Source organism: Echinops telfairi, unplaced genomic scaffold (genome assembly GCF_000313985.2).
Source record: "Echinops telfairi isolate 266 unplaced genomic scaffold, ASM31398v2 ScPeMD7_7453;HRSCAF=8491, whole genome shotgun sequence".
Lineage (NCBI taxonomy): Eukaryota > Metazoa > Chordata > Mammalia > Afrosoricida > Tenrecidae > Echinops > Echinops telfairi.
The window spans coordinates 1,605,030-1,616,060 of NW_022111353.1; positions in this window are offsets into that span (position 1 = coordinate 1,605,030).

Sequence of the window (11,031 nt, forward strand, 5' to 3'; positions counted from 1 at the left end):
AGTCAGCAATTAATGCAAATGAATTTTAATAACTAGTTTACATATATATAATAGCCAGTGGTTCATCTAAAAAAGCCTGGCACTTCTATCAGAAAGACCTTTTAAAACTGAACATGGGTAAAGGCAGTGTTGAATATGAGTGAAGTGTGTACAAGCTGACCTTGTTAAATGATGACACTAAAATATACACAGGAAAATGGGAAATGTTTTGGTAAATGCTATAATATATACAATTTTGCAATAACAATCATAAAATGTGTGTGTGTACTGTTACATAGGTAAATACATGTACATGTGTATAAAGTGAGCTATACAATGGATGTGTGTATAAACAGGTGCATGTATAGATGTGTTTGTAGACTTGTTTCGTGTGTAGGTGTCTGTGTTGCATATATATTTCTATGCAAGTATGTATCACTTAGTGTCCACAATAAATTCTGTGACACAGGATGGTAGTGAAGTTGGGTGTTATGCGAGCACCATGCTATAGGCAAGCAGTCCCTGAACATAGCTGAATTACTGTAACAAAAACAAAACTTGCTGCCAGCGAGTCAATGTTGATTCATGACAACACCCTGTGAGGTTCTAAGAATGTAACTTTTATGGGAGTAGAAAGCCTCGTCTTTCTCCCAGCGAGCTGTTGGTGGTTTCAAATTGCTGACCATAGGGATCACAGCCCAATAACCTAACCACAACACCACCAGGGATCCCTAAATTACGATAAATCCTACATATTAAAACCTGTGAAAGCCCACCAGTTAAAGCCTAAAAGCTGTATGCACTGGAAACAGGAGGCCAGTCTTGCCAGGTGTGAAATTTGGCCATGCAGGAACTGAGCCAATGTCTGGATTAGTATCTTGGACACAGCCTGGTGAGGGTGTATGGTGATGTGTATATGGTAGAGAGAGAGACACAGATGATAGATGGGTGTGCAGTGCCAGGAGCAGGAGGCTGGCAGTGGTGCCCTGGCTGCTAGCAACTGGTTGGTGTAGTTGCTTCCTTATCATGTGCAGCTTCCTCTTTCCAGAGGCAGTACCCCAAATCTAGGCAGAACCACCAGTTCTCAGAACCATGACAGGAGTGGAGGATATGTGGGAGTCATTGCCCTGAATTGGGAATGAAACCTGGTGCAGCTTCCGGGTATGTAAAAGTAGCCAGGAGGAGGGAACAGGGTGGTAAAAGAGGAGGTGCTGCGGGGATAGGAATGCACAGTGGAGCCCCATGGGTCCCTCACTGTGGATTTGGGATATTTAAGATCATCAGAGGCGATCATAAGCCAAAGTACAACTGCCTTCCGCTTAAAGAAAACAAACGTATAAAAACCACTTTATGGGAGTGCTTGAACAGAAGTTAAGTGATGCCTGATAAAGCTCAGGGAGGAAACAATAACAAATCCTTCTAAAGTATAACGAAGTGTCTGTGATATTCAGGTTTTCTTGTGCCAACATGGCTCCCATAGGAACAACTGGACAGTTTAGCCTGTCAATCAGATCACAGCTTGATTGGAGAGCTACTGAGATAAATGGCTCACTGGAGGCAGGCCTCTCTCTCTCTCTGATTCACCTTCCTGTTGACAAACCATTTTAAGTCACGCTGATGGCAGCCAGAGCCCTGGAGATGTGTCCACTGCCATTGGATCCACAAGATTTTCACCACTGGCCCGTGATCTTCCTGCATCCTGCATCATTGTGTGTGGCTGCATGAGTCTGAAGAAGGACTTATGGACTAGTATCAGGCTTGTAGACATGAGTTGGACTGAGATGGGATGCCATATATACTCGAGTATAAGCTGACCCGAATATTAGCCAAGGTGCCTAATTTTACCACAAAACAGCATAAAAATATGCTGAAAAAAAAAAAGCTTATACACGGGTATGTATGGTTTTTGTTTGATATATATACTTACTTCTTGTTATAAATCTCTCTCTTACATATAATGAGTGTCCTTGGACTTTTTACGTGGTCAACCTGATCTAGCATAATCTCTCAAGGGATTGGTCAACGATGTTTGACAGATTTTTTCAAAAGACACAAGATGGTCACAGGGGCTTATCATGAAGAAATTTTCAGGAAACTGAAAATTGCATTGGTTAGGAAAAAAAAAAAAAGCAGGAAAAGTGTGGTGAGGAGTTTTTCTGTCAACAATAATGTACCAGTTCCTTCTTTTAGGGCAAAAAGGGCTGCTATGAGGATTTCATTGCGAAACGTTTGTCCATCTGGCCTACAACCCTCATGTCACTATCCCGCTGACTTCTTTAATTACCCAGAGTCAAATAATAACACTGACAAGAAACATGATTTGAGTTTTTCTAATACTCAGAACCAAATTCATCAAGGAGAGTTACAAAGATGGGAATACTGCCTTTTGAAGGCAATAAACTTAGATGTCAAGAAGCAATAGATACACATTTTGATATTTTAGTTTAAGAAGTTTCTAGGATGTTGTAACAATGCTTTCTGGATTACCCTCAAGTATAATACATTTGCTCATTTTTCATTTTTCACTTGGACAAAAGACCGGGACTTCAAAAAGTTTGTGCAAAAGTTCCATTATGTTTTAATCCCATTTCTCACAAACTTCCTGAAGCATGTTGGGCTTGGTAATTCTGTCAGTTGTGCAAAAGTGGCAGGACAGGGACATCTAACCTCTTGTAACTTCATGAAAAAGAATCAGCATCAGCATCAGTCCAAGGCTGGCTGATATGAAGTGCAGGTCAGAAACACCTGCTGTCACCAATCCTTTCACCAACTCTGACGTCAGCTGTCCCGCCCACGGTACTCTCCACTATGCTGTTGGGTTTCATAAATTACTGAAACAGCCACACAGAGCTGACAGACAATATGCATGATTATGGAGTTTAGTAAAGAAGTAAGTTAAAATTCAGGATTTAGTTCTTCAATCAGCATAGCCTTTCTCAATTATTGCCCACAGGCAGACTTTCCTTGGCTCAGAAATTTTAGTACTTCCTAGTGTCTTAGTAAAAATTAAAAGTGCTAATATAGGAAAATAATTCAGAAAATACCTAACAGTGATGAGCATACAATAATGGCATTCATTTATACTTAGAACATATAAAATTACAAGGAATTGTTAAAATAATGAATATATAATCAAGTTCAGCAAGGTAAAAGGACTGAAAACTGAATAGAAAGATGAACAGAGAAATTGCACTGATAACTTAATAGAGAGTTTGGATGTATGGCAGATCACACAGAGATATCTCTTGTACAAATCAGGTTCACTTTCTTACATATAGATGAGAGGTTACAGATTGGAGACCATGTTATCATGTGCCAACAGAAAAATGTGAGTACCCCAATGTTAAAGGAACTTTTTGTTATTATTACCCAAAGTAAATCGTTCTGATTTCACTAACCATCTAGGAGATGCACATCAGAACAATTATATCACTTTAAACCCACAATTATAGCCCAATTAAAAAAAACAGAAAACAATAAATGCTGGAGAGGGTACAGAGATATTGGAATACGTATACACTGCTGTGGACTTGTAAACATGTACAAGCATGGTTGAAAGTGGAAAGGTGCTCCCTAAAACAACTAGGAATATAGCATTAAAAATACAATCTGACCCACCTGAACATATCGTCCAAAGTGGGAGAAATAACACAAATAAATCCATGTTGTCCTTGTTCGCTGGAGGACAGTTCACAATATCAAGAATCTGGAAACTGTTCAAACACTCATCTGTAGAAGAATGGATGAGGTAGTTAGTTTATTGTGCCAACCTGGCTGATAAACACGTGTGGTTTATTGAAGAGCGGAGAGATAAATGGCTCGTGAGCCTTGCCTTTCTAGTTCTCGGATCTCTTGCTTTGTGATGGTCAGACCAGAGTCCAGCTGCCTTAGCCAGTTCCCTGCTTCAGCTGCAAGGCTCACTTCCTGCAAGACATCCCCAAGGAGAAGCCACATTGACCTACCCCGATGCAGCCCTGGGTGCTGGAGCAGCTGTGTGGAGACCCCTGCCAGTGCTGAGATGTTTATACATTCACTGACTCCGCTTTACTCCTGAAATCAGCGTCATAGTGTGTGTTTTGTGAGATGGAGGAGGACTTTGTGGATTGGTGTCGGACATATGGGTTAATGTTGAACTTGTGGGCTTGGGTAGCACTGGGTTGGGATGTTTTCTTGATGTGCACTTATCCTTTATATAAAACACTCTCTTGAGTTTCTGTGGATGTGTTTCTCTAAAGTACCCAGACTAACACAATGGATAAAGAAACTCTGGTACATACACACAATGGAATACCATGAAACCACAAAATATCTCATAACACAGATGGACCTGGAAACCATTATGCTGAGAGAAGGAGTCAATCACAAAAGGACATGTACACCGGAGAACCAAAAGAAAAACAGGAAAAAGCTCTGCTGGGCTCAGCTTTCGTAGTACACATTTTTGTTACTAGGAGAGAACCTCACTTTGAGTTAATGCATTCAGAGACGACATCACCTGGGAAGGTTCTCTCTGGTCATAGTGAATTTTTTCTTAAAAGCAGTTTTGCTCAAACCTCGTTTTTTGTGATGGCTAATTTAAGAAAACAGTGTGAAACTGTGAAATTTTGTTTCCGGGTAGGGAAAAATGCATCAGAAGCTGTTGTGATGCTTAACATAGCTTACAAGGACAGCGCTATGGGAAAAACTCAAGTGTACAAACGGTTTTCTCATTTCAAAAAAGGTGAAACACCGATTGATGACAAATGTCATCCTGGACATATGTCAACTTCCTGAATGGATGAAAGTGTCAACTCTTAGTGCATTCGGAGTGCGTTCCACCATGTCAGTCTGTTAATCAAACTTTCTATTTAGAAGTTCTGGAAAGATTATGTAACAGTGTGTGACCAAACAAGGCCTAATTTGTGGCATATGGGGGACTAGTTTGGCCACCATGGTAATGCACCTGCTCACCGAGACATCTCAGTGCACCGGTTTTTGGCAAAAGCAGCATGGCTCTCTTACCCCATGCACCTTACTCATCTGATCTCACTCCATGTGACTTCTGTTTGTTTCGACAAATGAAGAGGGACATGAAAGGACAGTGATTTGATGATTTAGAAGAGGCGAAGAAAAAAATGAGGAAGGTGTTAACCATCCAAACAGATGTATTTGAAAAATGTTCCCAAGAATTGAATTATAGATTTGACAAATATATTAAGTGTAATGGAGAGTACTTTGAAGGTGATAAAGTTTCTTCTTAATTAAAAATATTAAATAAATAGCTTTTGGGGGAAATCCGGTTGTTTTTGTGTACCACTTCGTATAGTATGAGACCACTAATCTGATATTCCAAACAATAAGGTGAGGTGCCTACCTAATACTCATGGACCATGTATCACCCACTTATTTGTTCATCTTAAATTCCACTTCAACGAGGGAGCTGTGAGAGGGAGAACACCAACCAGAGCATATGGTCACCCCAAATCAAAGACTCCTACAAGTGTGCTTAGTGAACTTTAATGATGGAAATTCAAGTCAAGCAGTTTGTGTGGGCTGGGGGTGGAGTGGGGTGGAGGAATCAATGTCTGTATCATCATTTTAGTAACATCATTATTATTTTATTGGGGAACATGATAAATCATTCCCATGGGGCATATGATAATTCTGTGGATAGTCTCATTAATTTAGCCAATGGGATAGAATTTAAAACCCTGTTCAGCCACAGGCAGCAAACAACAGGGTGGGTCACCAACAGTCAGCCAGATGACAGAGAAGATGATTTCATTTCTGTTGACAGATAAACAAGATGAGGCACCCTGCAATTGTTTAACATTATTTATATAGACCCCCACCCCCCAGAGAGACAAATACACCTGATATTATGTTCCTAATTGGACACTTTTGACCTGGTTTCTACCCAGATGTGTAAGACAGGTTGTCTAGAGAAACAAAAAGAGGATACTTATGATGATAGATAGATAGATAGATAGATAGATAGATAGATAGATAGATAGATACAACACGAAGAAATAAACAGCTAATTAGTCCCCAGAGCAGTACAGGGCTCGGTTCAACTCTCTTCCATGAGACAGTTCATATACTGGCAGTCCTTCAACTCACCAGGGCTTATGGGTGCAAATCAAGGAAGCAGAAAGCTGAGTCTTCTGTAGAACAATACAGGAAGTTTAGCCACAGGCAGCAAACAGCAGGGTGGGTCACCAACAGTCAGCCAGATGACAGGGTCTGTCAGTCCCCAGCTCAAATGATGTACACACCAGCAGTTTGGTGAAGCAAGTCTCAAAGGACCTTCAAACTATACTGACACAGTCCACAGATTGAGTTTCCCATAGGAAGTGTAGCTCGCAAGTTGAGGCAGAGAACTAGCTAAGGCAACTGCACACTAGTCCAACATCAGAAAGCAAGAGACAGAAAGCCGAGGCTCACCGAGCCATTTATCTCTGCCCCTCAATTGAACTGCAACTTTATAAATCCCACATGTGTTCATTGGCCAGGTTAGCACAATAAACCTACCTATCACACCAGCCTTTAGTGATGTAGGTTATGAACTATAGACAACTGGGAGTTTGGACTTTATCCTTTTAATGTGCACAGCATCCTTCATAGGCCAACCCAAAAGGATCTTAATTGGAAATCCCACTAAATGAGCTGGACTTTATCTTAAACTCATTTGTAAGAGATTAAAGGAATTTAAATACTTCCTTGGACTTAAGGCTAAAGCACCGGAGTGTTAGAAGAAGCAGATGACTACTATTACAAAATTATGGATTTGGAAGACATTGGACTTCATTCCAAATCTCTTCTTTTGAGGGTGCCCAATAAATGACACCTCAAGATGACAGTATGTTTTCTATTTTCATACTCTCTTTGCCTTTTTATCACATGTCTCAGTCCATCAGGCATCATTCTGTCTTTGCAAATGAGCACTATTGAAAGATTTTTCCCTACTTCCAACCCTCATTGTTTGTGTAGAGAGTGTCCAATCACTTGAGTTTTTATCTGAACAAGACAATAATCCATGTATGTTGGTCTAAAAAGGTGTCCTATACATATATACACTCCTTATTCAACAGGGTTTTAAATTCTATGCCATTGGCTAAATTAATGAGACTATCCACAGAATTATCATATGCCCCATGGGAATGATTTATCATGTTCCCCAATAAAATAATAATGATGTTACTAAAGTGAGCCAGGGACATATATAAACCATAAGTATGTGAATGGATTATGAACTTGAATATAATGGTAACCCTAATCTAAGAACAATTAGTTCTTGTGATACTTGCTCTCATGAAGAGATCACTAAAGATATGGGTGCTAAAGTAAGGTATGGTGAAGAAATCAGATGGTGCCTGGCTATCAGAAAGAATAGTACATGAAGTCTTAAAAGTTTGTGTCAAAATGAGCAGTCTTCTAATAAGTTGTCAGGTAAATCCACACAGAAAAAGCACACTAGCCTGTGTGATCAAATAGTGATTGAGGGAACAATATTAGAGCTTAAATTCTGAGACTATGCTTTGCAGAGGGCTATGGGTAACAATGAAGGCCTAAAATCCATTTGCAGGATCCCCACATGGATTAAGCCTCCAGCGAAACCCTTCTAATCATTGACCAGGAATGTGAATAGCCTTGCTATCAGACAGAGTGCATTTGGAAGTGGATGATTGCAGATGCCGGGAGGTTAAAAATTAGCATCTTATTCTCTCCCTTTTGACCCATTTTAAATTAGTTCTAGTTTTTAATATTTTCTGCTTTAGTTTTTATGGAAATATTTCTATTTGTTTTGTTATTGTTGTTGGGTTTGAAGGAGTTTTTAAATGCATGCGGGTGTGTCTTTTTCTGTATATGAAATCTAAGATAGATAAATCTATACAGAGAGTAACTGGATTCATAGTTTCTTAGGGGCACAGCAGGGCATGTTGGAGTGTAATGGGGAGCTAATGACACTGAGTACAAGAAAAAAGAAAATGTTCTAAAATTGATTGTGGTAATAATTACATAATTAAAAAATATGATTGAACTATTGAATTGTAATGACTTGGGAATTATATGTCAACAAAGCTATTTTAAAAGAATTAGGATTTAGGAGAAATGACAAGCAATGCTCTATCTCTTAATTTTTTTCTTTGATTTCCCTAAAGCCAGAGTAATGTGAATAGACCGTGAAGATGCATGTCTTTCTTTACTACTCAGTGGGATGGGACTGGATCCAGACATTACCTATCAGGGTTGATTTTTCTCTCCATTTATACATGTGAGCACCTTCCAAGGAAGTCCCCAGGTTGAGAAAGTGAATCCACAGCTCTGTGATAGGAAATGGATGGAAATTTGACTAATAAAACATACCAGGCAATCGAGATTTGTGTTTTTGTCCATGATTCTGAACTAATGTAATACGGTTCTATCTAATAGAATAAGGAACCAACCAACCAACTAACTATGTATATATTTCTTTCTTTCTTTTCCAGAATGAAACTCAAGATAGAAATTCCCCAAGGTCCACCTTCAATTTCACAGGTGGAAATATATTCTGATTATTCTTATAATAATTCTCAATACCGAGGGGACACTCTCTCTCAGGACTTTCATGCCTAGAGATCTCATGAGAAAACAGGCAGAATTTCAAAGAAGGGGAAATTGGATTTTGAAATCAAAGAGTGAATGCTGCACTCTCAACATGAATTATCACTTCAAATATTTTTCTCTTTCTAATCCCTTGAAAGTACACCTGAACAGTGAGAAGTTTTCTTGCTTATGAATCTGAAAACTCTTATCAGGTAAGGGAATGAAATCAGGCTGTAAGGTGGCTCATCTTTTCTGTTAGTTAGTGTTCTGTCATTCCTAGAACTAAAACTAAATGTGCAGGACTTAAAACATGTCCTATTTCATGAACTGTATTGAGGTTGGAAGCCACTCTCTTTCCCACATTTTTGTTTCCATTCTCATTGTCACTGCAACGTGTCTGGCTAGACATTCTCCAAAGTTAAGTCCATAATCTCTAAAGATACAATTGCAACAAATCATATCATTTAGAACAGATGGGCCTGATTTCCAAATTATCTTTTTAAAGATAGGAAGAGCATTTTGTTTGTTTGTTTTCAGATTTTTTTTAATGCAGCACTGCTTTTGTGGGTTAGAGACTCAAAAATAAATAGATTATTCACACGTGTATTACTTAAGTAGTATAGGCATATTTCTACAAATAATTTCACACAGTAATGTAGCATGTATAATCTGTTGCTGAGCATATGGCTGTCAGCCAACAGCTGACCTCCTACGGCTACACAGGGAGGAGGATCCATCTCCTTATCTATGCAAGTCACATTGCCACAGGGCAGATGTCAGACATGAATCCATTTACATGTCATCAGTATTTTTTAAAAGATCATTCTTTAAAAATCTACAAAGTACACAAGTTGTTTTAAAAAAGCTCCATTGAATGCTTCCTGAAAACACTGTGAAAATTAAATAATTTCCAGATATTAGAAAACTCAAACCCCCAGGCTCCTTAGAAATGTTCCCTGATGCTTTTTGTTTTAACTCTCATTCACTCAAAATTTGGTTCGATGGTTTCTCAGACTTTAAAAGATTTCTCTGGCATAGAAAGCTACCCAATCTGCATTTATTTTTCTTTCTTTTTAAAATCACTTTATTGGGGGCTCTTACAACTCTTACAACAACCCATTCATCCATCCATTTTGTCAAGCACATTTATGCATATGTTCCAATCTGCATTTCTATTATAGTTCATACACGTCTCTGAGTGTTCCTTTTCTCTACAAATTATCCTTATATGTTTGCTTCATTTCTCCCAATAAGCATCTGCTACTACGGAAATAAAGGAAACAAGATTGAGAAAAACAAAACAAAACTCACTGCTATTGAGTTGATTTTGACACATCACAATCCAATAGCAGAGAGCAGAAATATTCCGGGGCATTTTTTAAACTCTAACTCTTTAAGGGAGTAGAAAGTGTCATCATTTTCCCTTGGAGCTGCCGCTGTTTGTGAACTGCTGACCTTGAGGTTAGTAGCCCAACTCTTGACTATTGGTGTAAAATTAATGGAACTAGAGGTGAACATGGGGATTTCCATTGAAAGAGCATAATTTAAAAAATCTGAATAGTGATATTTTTGAGGCAAAATAAAATTAGAACTTAAGATAACGGATCACAAAACCATACAATTTGAAGGGGAAGCCAAAGATACTTTGAGGGGAGTTAAGTATTGGTGAACTTAGGGAGGACCTGTTGAGGTGAGTTCAGGTGAGTTCAGTTTACGGACTCCAGCATTCATCAGAGCAGTGATCTGAGAATTCTATGTTAAGAAAAACTAAGGCTCATAAGAATAAACTGAGCTTAACAGCAGATATATTAATGTAAAGCTGCAAATATAACTCAGCCTGATAATATTTGTATAGGGTGGCTTTTCTCCTTAAAGTTTCTTCATGGTCCTGTAGATTTGGATTCAGAGAGATCGGGAAGAGGGCCTCACTAGTCCAATTTATATTATAAATGAAGAAAATGCTATTGCTTTTCTTTTAATGGGCTTTTTTAGTGTCAAAAAGATTTGTGGCTTATACAGAGCACATTGAATTCTTCCTGGTTTATTATCATTAAGGTAAAATCTCCCAGGTGGCGCAATAAGAGGTCAAAAGGTAGCAGTACGGTGAAGGAATTAATTGAGCTGATTCAGATTGATGAAAAGAAAGTTGTATTACAAGGTAGTGGATCACTGACAGAACAATTGGGGAGCTGACAATATGCAGTAGATCACAGAATGTAAACTACTAATGATAAATCCAAGAAAAACCAAATACTAATGATAAATCAAACAGGAAAAAAGGTATTGAGTCAGACAAGTGACAAACATGTACCCTTAATATCTTACAGCTCAATAACCCACATTCAATAAAGCACCCGGTGCTGGGATCCTATAAATCAACTATAGAGCAAAACCAGTTGCCATCAAGTCGATTTAAACTGATGGTCCCTCCAAGTGTTAGAGAATAGAATGGTGTTCCATAGGATTTATTTTCCCTGATGGCATCGT